This window comes from Eulemur rufifrons, chromosome 29, assembly GCF_041146395.1.
Source record: "Eulemur rufifrons isolate Redbay chromosome 29, OSU_ERuf_1, whole genome shotgun sequence".
Lineage (NCBI taxonomy): Eukaryota > Metazoa > Chordata > Mammalia > Primates > Lemuridae > Eulemur > Eulemur rufifrons.
The window spans coordinates 92,628,916-92,641,730 of NC_091011.1; positions in this window are offsets into that span (position 1 = coordinate 92,628,916).

Consider the following 12,815-nt stretch of genomic DNA (forward strand, 5'->3'; position numbering starts at 1 on the left):
AAAAATACAACTTGAAACAATGTACTTGACTCTCTGAAACTGCTCAGTGTTAGAAATTGTCATTGATCCATAGCAAATTCAGCAAACAAAAATGAGGCATTTACTTCCTCATTTTACTAAATGGCCACTTGTAAGGGTAAGATTTCATCTTTTGCCAGGCTGGACAACTCTGTTGATTTCCCAAGCCCATGAGGCGCAGTGGTTTAACGGGTGTGCCAGTGTGAGGAGGAAAACACAGAGCAGCTGCCATTAAGGGAGTTCAGTAGATTTTGCCAACACCTTACTTATCAGATCACTGCTGTAAATCAATGATTAAAATAGGTCAACTTTGACAAAATATTCTTGAAACATTTTTCTTGATTTCTGTCTTCAAAAGGCAAATAAACACCTTAATCAATTAATATTTACTAGTAGATTGATTGCCTGAGAGACGGAATTAAGACAGACAATAAAAGTAATATGGTTCATTATGTCAATCTCCTATTCAAAAACTTCAGCAATTTCCCACAGCCTTTAGACAAAACATTTTTGGGGGGGTATTGCAGCCCCAATACCTCTCTCTTTTGTTCTATCTTATTGTAACTTTGGCTTATATAATATCGCTTTGCTATAAACAAAATTGAGCTACCCACCAAGATAGGGCAAGTATTTCCTTGTCTCTGTGTGTATCTAAATATGTATGTACTTACTCTACAATTAACACTGATCTCCACATCCTCCCTTGGAAGGCTTGACTTCTAACAAAAATCTTTCCTCAAGAGGTGGCATGTTCTTCTCTTGAACTCTTATCCTCTTTATCACTCCTGTGGCATTCCATCTTACATCTTTGGCATTGCTTTATATGTTTCCATTGTGGCCTTGTATTGATATTTAAAGTTTGCTTTACATATTTAACTTAGCATGTAATTCATTTCATAGGTTTCCAACTAGTTTATGAACTTTACGAGAGAAGAGACCTGGGTTTTCTTTGCTTTCCTTCTTCGGGTACCTGGTATAGAATGTTATTACTAGAGTAACTACTTCATAAACAACAGTTTTCTAGATTGTTCTGGTAGTTCTCCAACCATTTTCTCTCTTTACCTTTCTGTTTCAGTCTTTCTGTGTCTCTTTCTTTCCACCCCCCTTTTATGTAAATACTAAATTTTGGATGTCTCTTAGATTTTGACCCTCTTAACTTTGAATATTTGTTCTCTGAATTACTATTTTCCATAATTCCATTCGTTCTTTTGTGTTTCAGACATTGCTCCTCAGTTCTGGTTTGCAGACCTCCATTCTGGTCGATAATACTATATAAATGCAATATTTTGTCAAAAAGACTCTCCTTCATGTACTTCCATGAGCCATATATCCATCCTATTGATAATATTCATTGCCAAGAAGAGTCCGTTTTTAAAAGAAGTGATTTTTTTTTTTTTAAAAAAAAACACTTTTAGACTGCAAAGTATCTAGGGATTTGGATTTCATTAAACATCAACAACAGTAAAAACAAATGTAGTAACTATAATTCTTTTCTTCCTGACAAAATTAACCCATCATTTAAAAAGTCAACCATGCCAAATCCTAAAAATTTGATTTCAGTCTATGAAATATAAATTCAAGCACTTATACATATAAACATGTACAATAAACATTTAAAATAATTTTTTAATTTCTAAACTGTTGACTAGTGAGAGATTTAAAACACCAGGGTAGGAGGGTCATGAACTTGGGAGTAGTATTAGGACCCATAACTTATGGCTTGGAATGAGGCTCGTTTGCAAACATTGCATAGTGTGCTCTGCATTGAGGTTTCGTATTCAACATTCTATCAATATTTTGAATGATGGACAGAATGGCAGCTTATTAAATTTATAAATCGTAAAGATAAATTAATGAATAACTAAAATTATCTTGGGAGTTTGGAATTCTGAGCTGGTGTATGGTATTAGTTTTTGAATGGAATTTTAATAAGAGTTTTGCATGTTAGGTAATTTTTGCAAAAAGTAAATACAATCAAAGTTTGCATTAATGGAACAAGAGTGTTCAGATAAACACAATATTGGCTCCTTTCATTTGAAATCTGCTCTTATTTGGCCATATCTGGAATGTTTTGTTTATTTCTGCATTGGCATTTTGAGCGCCACAGAAGTAGGAGACAATGGTAGGAGGACAATGATCAGGAAGATGAAATATTTGCAACTCATGCTTTATGAGGAACACTGAGTAAATGGGGAGCGTGTAGTCTGAAGATGAGAAGGCTAAGGGGAGGCATAATGCAAACTGATAAGAAATCTTCCTGTCTAACATTTATGAGTCAATTTTTACGTATGATTCCCATGACTGATCTAGTGATGAGGTAAGATGTGGATGCAAAAAACTATACCACAGTGCAGAATGAGAAAAGTGTAACAGTAGTTCATACATCAGTGTATAGTCAGGAAAACAAGTGTCTCTAGAGACTACAGGCAGAAGAGATGTGATGATCTAGGGAAAGAGGAAAAAGGTGGCGTTAGGCAGAAATCAGGATATTGCTGTAGTCCTTGGACTGGAGCCTTGAACCTCACACTCACTGCAGCCTCTGAGCAGAAGCCACCTCCCCTGCAGCTGGCAGAGATAACAGAGCTGCTGATGCTGCAGGAACCCTGTTTTCATGCTGGTACTTCAGTAGCTGCTGGCAGAGATCCAATGCCTGTTTCTTCTCTGGTCTTCCATTTTACCTCCAAACTTGACTAAATACAGTTGGCTAGATAGTCTTACAGACTTCAGTTTTCTGATTCTCAATGATCTAAGAAAAGGGTATAGGGAAGATTATGGGAGGGTAGATATAAACATTAAAAAAAATGTAAAAAAAAAAAGTAGATGAATTAATATACAAAACATAAAAGGTAACTAGCCAAAGTTGTTAAACACATTCGAGATGTTTGTATATGTTGAACTTGGGAGAAATTGAGTGCATGAAGAGGAACCAAACATTAAAGAGCTGTCTTATCAACCCTTTCCAGGATTCTGAACTTTTCTTCTAAATATCCATCAGTGCTCCAGATAAGCCTTTGGAGCTCTATGCAAGATGTGGGTGGGGAAAAGTTCCTCCTTCCATGCAGATACTGGCATGGTGCTGCAGGGTGGCAACCAGCTTGCCAGTGTCACATATCAGGGCCAGGAGCAGCATCTGCATGTGGGGACAGATTATCATATTGGCAAACTCCACTCACTGGCAGGGGCACAGTCGTACTGTTGGTGATGAAGAAGCTTTCCCTTGCAGCTGAACATAACTCTGGTAATTCAGGGTTATGAAGACAATGCCTTTTCTTTGTATGCAAAAGAAATAAAGACTTGTTCAATACGAGACCAAAAACACGGCAAAGGTGACAGTTCATATTCATTTATTACGCAAATAAGAAAATGCACTAATAAAAAAATCTCATAATATCTCATGATTTGATACCTGAGTAGCAAGTTGGTGGTATCTAGCTCATCCCTTAATGAATCCCTTATAAAACATCTCAGACAAGTGGTTCCCAGCAGGCTTAAGTATAATGATAGAAGCTCAGGATCCCCACTGGACGAGAGGATAGCAGGGCTAAGTTAGAAAAATCTGGGTTCAAATCTTCACTATGCTGGGTGGTTAGCTGTATGAACTTAAGTATTTTATTATCATCTAGTTAAATTTTAGCATGCATATCTTTAAGATGGTAATAAATGTTGCTTTAAACTATTATAATGTTAAGATATAATGTGTATAACACTGTCTCAATAAATGGAAACTGTTATTATTCTATCTGTGGGTGTCTCTAATGGTTAGACAAATGTTCTTTATATTAAACTAATTTTACTTCCTCTGTAACTTGAGCCAGATAATCCTCATTATGGCTTAAGAGCTTCACATGATAAAGGTATTTTATCTTTCACTGGCAGCCTTTCACATCTTTGAAGATAAGAATTGTAACTTCATTCATTGTTTCTTTAACAGACTAAACATAGCCATTTCCTTGTCCTTTTCTCACATTCCGTGGCTCTTAGCCACCTTGCCATGCTGAGGGGAGGCAGGGAGTGTAAAAAGGATTGTGATTAAGTGGTTGAAACACAGAGATAAGAATGGGAAATGGAGGGTAAAAAGTATTGGAATAGCCCCAGTTTTGATTTTTGAACTGAAAGATTCAGCAGCTCTGATCGGCTTACTGATATTCACACAGTGCTGAGGTTGGCATTTTTCCAGAGGCACTAAGCTGTAATTCCACTCACAGTTGTGGATTTTCAGAAAGGTTTCTCCTGAAAACACACTCTCTTTTTTGGATTTCTTCCTGAAAATCATGTATCTAGTTTTTGACCATTTTAGCTCAAATATCTACAGACAACCTTGGGTTTAACCATTCCTGAGCTAATTTTAACCATCTATACTCAAATGCTTTCTCTTCACTTTTTTTTTAAGTCAGGTTCATTAAATTATACTTTAATGTGTTAAAATTCACACTTTTCAGACGTACGTGTCTATGAATTTTAGCAAAGATATGCAGTCTTGTAACCAGTGCTCGCAAATAGGTTCCTCATACCCCTTTGTAATCAATATCTTCTCCCAGTCCCCAGCCCCTGGTAACCACTGATTTGTTTTCTGTCTCTATAGTTTGCCTTTTTCTGCAATGTCGTGTAAATATAATAACACAGTTTGTAACCATTTGATATTTGCTTCATTCAGTTGACATAATGCTTTTGAGATTCATAGTTGTCTAGCATGTGTCACTTGGTTCCTTTTTGTGCTGAGAATTATTTCATTATGGCACAATTTATATATATATATACTACAATTTGCTTATACATTGACTAGGTGGTGGACAGTTGAGATTTTTCTTGGTTTTGTCCATTTTGAATAAAGCTGCTATAAGCTTTCATTTACAGATTGTGTGAATTTACATCTTTATTACCATTGGGTAACAACTTAGGAGTGGGATTTCTGGATTGTATGGTAAATATACTTAATATTTTTTATATGTTGAACTTCACAAGAAAATAACAAGCTGTGGTTGTGCCATTTTGAATTTCTAGCAGAAAAATATCAAAGTTTTATTTGCTTTGCATTTTTGTCAGCAATTGGTATTGTCTTTTTTAAAATGTATATAGCCATTTCCATAGGTGTAGTGGTTTTCCATTGTGGTTTTAATCTGTAATTCCCTCATGGTTGATTATACTGAACATTTTTTCATGTGTGTATTTGCCATCCTTTTCTCTTTGAGGAAATTTCTGTTCAAATTTTATGTTGGTTTTGTTTAATTATGTTTATTTTCTTATTGAGTTGTGGGAATTCATTATACATGTTTTGCATACCAGTCCTTAATCATATATGTGTTTTACAAATATTTTTCCCAGTCTGTGATTTGTTTCTTCTCCTTTAACAGTGTCTTTCAAAGAGAATAAGTATTAACTTTATTTATCAATGTTTTTCCTTAATAGTTCATACTTTTTCTATCCTTGCCTAAACCTATATCACAAAGATTTTCTGCTGTGTTTTCTTTGAGAAGTTCTATAGTTCTGTATTTTACATTTAGGTCTGCGATCCATTTTAAGTTGGTTGAGGGTCTTTTTTTGCATATGAATATCCAATTGTTAAAAAATGTTGAAAATATTACCTTTTCTCCTTTGAATTGCCTTAGTGTCTTTGTGAAACCTCAATTGACCATATATTTGTGGGTCTATGCCCAGACTCTCTATTCTATTTCATTGATCTCTATTTATATCCTTTCACAAATATCAAATGGTCTTGATTGCTTAACTTTATAATAAGTACAGGTAGTGTGAATCCTCCTTAATTGTGTCCCTTAAATTTTCTTCTAGTGGTTTTTATACTTTCAGGTCTTACATTTAGGTCTTTGATCCATTTCAAGTTGATTTTTGTATAGGGTAAGAGGTGGTTTTGTTTTCCTGCATATGGATTTTCAGGTTTCCCAGCACCATTTGTTGAAGAGACTGCACTTTCCCCAGTGAGTGTTCTTAGAACCTTTTGTCAAAAAGGTTAGTTAACATAGAGCTTGTCAGAGGTTTCATAAAGAAGGTAAATTATCTAGACACTGAAGAACATATAGAGTGTGCACTTTCAGAAAACTAGGAGAAACTTATTTCAGCATAGGACAAAAGAATGTGTTAAGAGATGGGGCAAAAATTGAAATCAATTTCATAGTGATAAAGAAATGCTAAACTTACTGGAACAGAAGTTGCATTTTTGGGGATTAGCAGACAGGATGGATTATAATGGGAAGGCAGTGGGTGTTTTAATGCACATGATGTAGCTTTATGTAAACTGATCCGGGAGCCCTCACTCCATCACTTCTTGGCCATGACTTTGAGCGTGCTATTTTGCCACTCAAAGTTTCATGTTTTTATTTTATTTTTTTTTTGAAAATGGTTACAACAAACATCTCTATTTTATGGGTTTTTATGAAAAATAAATGAAAACACATGCCAAGAAATTGTTAAAATTTCAGCAATATTTATCTGTTACTAATAACTACATGCCTGAAAAGTTACGGTAATAGAGGACCTAAAATTCCAGATTCTTGAGTCTTGGCTTTATCTGCTAAGAAATTAATATTCTGTTTTTTTCCAGGGAGGTAATGCAACAAGAATCATGTATAAATCATACAGTCTGGCAGGAATATGCAAGAGGTATAGGCAAAGTTTCCATGAAGGAAGACAGAATAGAAAGAAAATGATGCCAGAAAACTGTTCTAGGATTCCAGAAATGAGGAGGAAGTTCCAATCTTTATAGAGAAAAATTGAAGGAAGCATCAGCAGAAATGAAGAAGGGGAGTTAGTTTCAGAAAAAAGATGATGTTATGTGGTTAATGAACAGGTGGAAATTACCAATAAGTTCTTGAAGAGTGACTGAGATCTAGCCTAAGAGTATATAGAATGTACTGGTTACTTAATTCATTTGTCAATGGTAGGAAAAATAACAGAATGAAAGAATTGATTAAAATTTTCAGTTTAAAGCCACTGAGAAGGCAGGGTACCAACATTTATGAAGTAAAAATCAGAAGTCATAAAGAAATGCTAGCCATTTTAAATGACATACAAGAGAATACTCAGGAGAGCATTGGAAGGGAATTGTAACTATAGCAGGTAATGGAGCAGTCAGGGCTATGAGTTCTATGACCGTCCATAGAGTCTATGAGTTCTATGACCGTGAGTTCTATTTTAACTCTATAAAATAAACTCTATTAAACTCTATTTTAACTCTTTAAAATAAACTCATAGACTCTATCGAGTCTGAGTTCTATGACCGTCGATGAGTTCTATGACCGTGGCAATGAGGTTTCTTAACCATAAAGTGGGGATGTCTCTTTGCACAATGAAAGCAATAGTAGATTATGGCATGATAAAGAGGAAGGAAGTGATGAAAATTGAAATTTATTGCAATATTACACGTTTTCAAGGAATTAACATGTGAGGGAAAAGAACAAGCATCAAACAAAAGAATTTCAAGTGTATATTAGTAGAACACTTGTGCAATTACTTTTGTAAATAAATCTAATTCCTCCGAAGCAGGGGGCACTAAGTTTGATTCCCTGGTATTTAGCATCATGTCACCAAATAGCTGTTTAATAAAAATTTGCCTAATGAAAATTGAATGAAGTAATTATCAGCTAATAATTAAATAAAGTAGAGGCCAAGAAGCAGTTGAAAGAGGAGATGTTTTCATAAATATTACGCTATTCTGTAAATAATGTTCACAACACCTTCCATTCTCACACATACACACTCCCCCAATTTCCTATAAATTGTATAGAACAAGAAATACACTCTTCCATTTCTACTTTATTTTTTATATTTATGTTAAACAAGAGTTTATTATAATCAGGGTGCTCTATAAATAAAAAGCTGATGTTTTTGGTATCTGTTAATTGGTATGATTTAGCACTCAAAAATTTTTGAACAGTGAGTTAGATCAGGATTGTAAAATGCCTAAATGTTTTGCAAAAAAAAAAAAAAAAAGGCATGTTTGAGTTGTAGGACAAGTACCCTGGAATACATGTGAGCTAGGCGGTAGTATTAAAAAATATTGTCAATAGCACAAGTAGTTGGAAGACTTAATGTTAATATATCTATAGGAATAAACAAACTTTTTCTACGCACAATCTAGTTTGTTGTGTTTGTGTGAAATTGCACAAATTCAGGCACACTAAATTCAATCAGAAACAAGACTGTACTTATAAATTACATTTTAACCCATTTATTTCGTAGAGATTTTTGTCCAGGACAAATTTTTCCTGCAAATTATTTGTTACTTCTGGTAGAATAGAACTATGAAAGCCACAAACTGAATTTGATTTAAGAAAAATCATCCCCAGCAATAAAGTATAGGTTGTTGACAAATGTTACTTTCATGTTTTATAGGATGAAGGAGCCCCAATTTCTAAGCAAACCAACAGCAAAACTAAGCCAAGACCAAATTAGTCATCCAGGATGTGTTCTCATTGCACTCTGTACCTATCACTACTAGAATGCTTGTGCAATTACTTCTGTAAATAAACCTAATTCCTCCCAGGCAGGGGCCACTAAGTTTGATTCCCTGGTATTCAGCATGATGTCACCACGTAACAGCAGTTTGATAAAAATTAGCCTAATGAAAATTGACTGAATGAATGAATGGAGTAATTATCAGCTACAGCTACTAAGCTAACATGACCAAGATTCAAAGGAAAATTTCTAAAATCTTCAAAAGTCCAAGTTGTAGTTACCTTTCAAGACCTTAAAACTACCTCAGTGAGTTTAACCAAAATAACATATATAGGGGTAAGGAGAAAAGTCCTATGTATTGAGCAACTATGTGTTAGGCATTTTATAAGTAGTATCTTACTTTCTCAGTAGCATTTTGAAGTAGATATTATTTATCTAGTTTTGGAAATAAGAAAACAGAGGCTGGGGGGTGGGAGAGATAACAACATATTTAAGATTCCAAACTAGTAGGTAGTAATAAACCAGTATCGATCCCAATTTTGACTGAATCTATACCTGCTGCCTCTCTCTGGTGTTTTTTCCTCTCGGTTTCTCCTTTGTCATGTTCTCATGTATATATTTTCCCTCTTCCGCCCCTTTCCTCGTCCTTCTCCCTCCTCCAAGGAAAGAGGCGATATTCAATGTAACAGTTGTTTTGAGAATATAAAATGTAGTTATTTTTGAATGTTTAGAAATGGTGCAATTGCTTTATTAGACACATATGCATAAGTATACTATATATATAACATGCATATATAAAATACATTTTCTAAGCATGTATATAGAGTTAAAATAAATTGCACTAAATGCTTACTTTTGTTTCTAGGAATCCTGAAGAATACTGTGAGCTCCCCTATTAAAGCTCTTTGTTCTCAAAATTTTGTTCATGGTTTTTCAGAAAATGTTCCCCTGTCCCTATCCCCAAGCCTAAATTTTATGTTCATCTAGATTTCCATTTTGTATATGACACATTATTAAAAAATAGTGTAATAGTTACTAAATTCATTGTCATTATTATACATGAGTAAATAATGGTCCATTATTATATCCTATAGGCTATATATTAGACATTTAGCAAAATATGTAGGTTTGTAAAATAGGGATGAATACAAGCTGTTTCAATTCTGCCCACAGTTTTTCCTATAGATGGTGAAAATGTCACTTTAAGAACCTATACTTCTTGTTTATTTCTACTATAAGATTACACACCTAAAAGCCTATCATATTCCAGAAAAATATTAGCGCCTCTATACATGTTAATTACCTTTCATTTTTTCCCTTCTCAGTGTATCTACCTTTTCAAAGAACAATAATCTTCAGTGAAAAAAATATCTTTTCTCGGTCCCTTCCAATGTTGTTAAACAAAATTCCTCTCTGACTCTCCCTAGCTCTGTGTGTGGGTGTGGGTATGGGCAGGGTAGTAGTACTTCCAATCAGCTAGTCAACCTGACCTATTTCTAGAGACATATTATTTATATTTCCTTCTTCTACAAAACATGTAATTCAGACACTTCGGATTGCTGGTTGCATTACTGACCAATCTTGATTACAAAATATGAATATTTTTGCAAGTTAGAGACAATCAATACTCATTTTCATGTCTCTCAACTGAACAACAATTTTAGACTAATTACTGGCCTTTTCCCCCTCTAAGTGCATATTCGGAAGAAAAGACATAGGTTGAAAAGGAAATCAATTGATTAGAGCTGTATGTGAACAGTAGGATCTATTATCTTGGTAGGTTTCAATTCATTTTTAAGAAGCTACACATCTACTGTATACCCACATCTTGTATAAACACAAATAGTACCTTGTAAGGATTATAAAAGACTGACTAAATTCTGTCAAATTTTGTATGTTTATTTATGACTTATATTGCATATCTAGTTTACCAGAAATTTATCTTTACAATAAAAAATGATTTAACATGTGATGGGATTGCTTATGTGCATTAACAAATTTAGGTATGCTGTTACTTGTCATTGGTCCTCATGTAAAATAATATTAATTTAAGACCAATGAATAATTTTTCTGCATGCAAATTGACAGTTTTCACTTTGCTTAAAGAACTTTAATTTGTGTAAATAATTTAAACTCCTGATAGAATTTGTTTTAAACCCAAGGAAAAATTTTACTTCATAATTTTTCAAGGTCATGAGTTACAGTATTAATATGCAAAATAATATCTTTAAAATATGAGTTAAATACTCATGTAAAGTTTGTGTTAAATGAGCTTATAAAATCCTTCGGTGTGTGCTGAGGCATAAAATTATACAAACTTCTGAAACTTCATAATTTTTACATTCTTCTCACAAGCACAATTTCACCTCATTTTACAAGTTTATTCCTTATATATTTCCTTGCTTATTTTGAAAAATTACATATTATTGAAATGACCAGATAAATTTTTTAAATTATTTCTGGCCAGTTTCACGTGGAGTTTTGCCCACAGATGACCCTTTATAACCATAGAATGATTGTTGGATTTCAATGTTAGGTTTTCTTTTTGTCTTTCTCTACATTTATGGTATAGCATGTCTTTGCTTATTAGCATTCTAATAATCTTGCTCATCCTCCACTGTCCTCCTCTTTCCCAAGGGTTTCTTTTGGGTTCACATTCTTTATCACAAGTTTAGCTGGGCATGTTAGTCTTATGACATTTTAGACATTTTTGCAATTACTTAGGACTTTGCACAGTATAGGACACTTAATATAAGTATTTGCTGGAGTATTTTGAATTACGGTTTGCAAAGTGTTTTCATATCTATTGTTCATCTGACTGAATGTAGACCTAAGGTTGGCAGTAAAATTTTTATTTCTACTTCATATTTGAGATTGTGAAGGCTTTGAAAGATTAAATGCCTTGCTAAATGTTACAGAGATGCATGCTAATGTGTTATACCCAGAAACCAAGTGTTCCTAATTTTTTTGCCCCTCCTCACTAGATTATCTTAGTTTTCTAGTTCATAATCTGCATCCACATAGTACTGATGAATATTGAATATTTTTATATTTCATGTTTCCAGATAAAACCATCCAAAGTTTTCTCATTTTAGAAGCACAGGAACACATGCATAAGCTACATAATCGTATAGGACCACTTTGACATTTTAAGTCACAAATCATTGCTTGTTCTGTAGCAAGACAATAAACATGATGCTTTATGAAAAGAGAAAGTGAATTTCACATACATCATTCATCTTCCAAATTCTTCATATCGAAATTTTAATTAGAATTATGACCTAGTCTCCTCACTGTGGAAGGATGGTATGTGTAATGTGTGTATTTGTACATACACTGATGTAAAAGGCAAGTCCTCCCTCATCCAGGAAATTTTCACTATAAAGTCATAAACCCAGTATAAGAACATGATCACTTCCAACCAGGAAAGAATATATTAGACTAATAATCTCTGAACATTGTCAGTACATAAAAGTTCTGGGAGCATTTATAGTAAGGACCATGTTAACCAGTTTTATCAGTGGCTTATTACATAGGTGACAACCAAAACATGATTACTGAACGGCATGTTAGTCTACAGATCTAATGTGATTGGCCTTTATTTCTGGGTTGCAAACATAACACTGTCAGAAAATAGCAAATTATATAAACCGGATAAGAAGAGAGGTCTTTTTTTCAAGCAAGAAAACCACAGAAAAACATTAAGCAAAAGATCTCAATCTACCTTTCCTGTGTAAAAGGGCTGTAAAAGTTATACCGATAATCAAAATATACCCATCAAAGAAAATGATATTTTGGTCAACAGACATTTTAGGGCAAAGATTTTTTGCACTGCCAAGCAGATAAACATCATGCACATATAGTTAGTTTTTTTTTTCCTCTTTTGCATATAATATACTAACATTGAAGACCTTTTGTACGTGATGTATTATAATCTCTGTACCAGATGTGTTCCATACATTAGATTATTTAATCCTGGTAATAATTTATAGGCAGGTGTTACCTCAATTATTATGAAGGCATTCCATGTTGGTGAAATTAAGTACTTAGCTAAAGTAGCAAGCCTGCTATGCTAGCCACTCTCATGTTGTGTGTGTACATACACATATATAACATTATATGTATAATACTTTTCTTACCTAATATATTTAAATGTATGTGGGGGGGAATCCTGTTTGCTTAATATTTTCCTTAGTAAAAGTATCAGATGGTTAGATAATCTACCAAAAGGTAATCTCCTAAATTCTTTGTAAATTATCTCACTTTTATTACTAATATTTACAATGGTCATTATTACACCTGAAACTCCCAGAAACCCTGGGGAACTGAAGCTACAGGTCAACACAACACACATTGGAAATTCTGCAGTGTGTCCTGCTAGACATGAT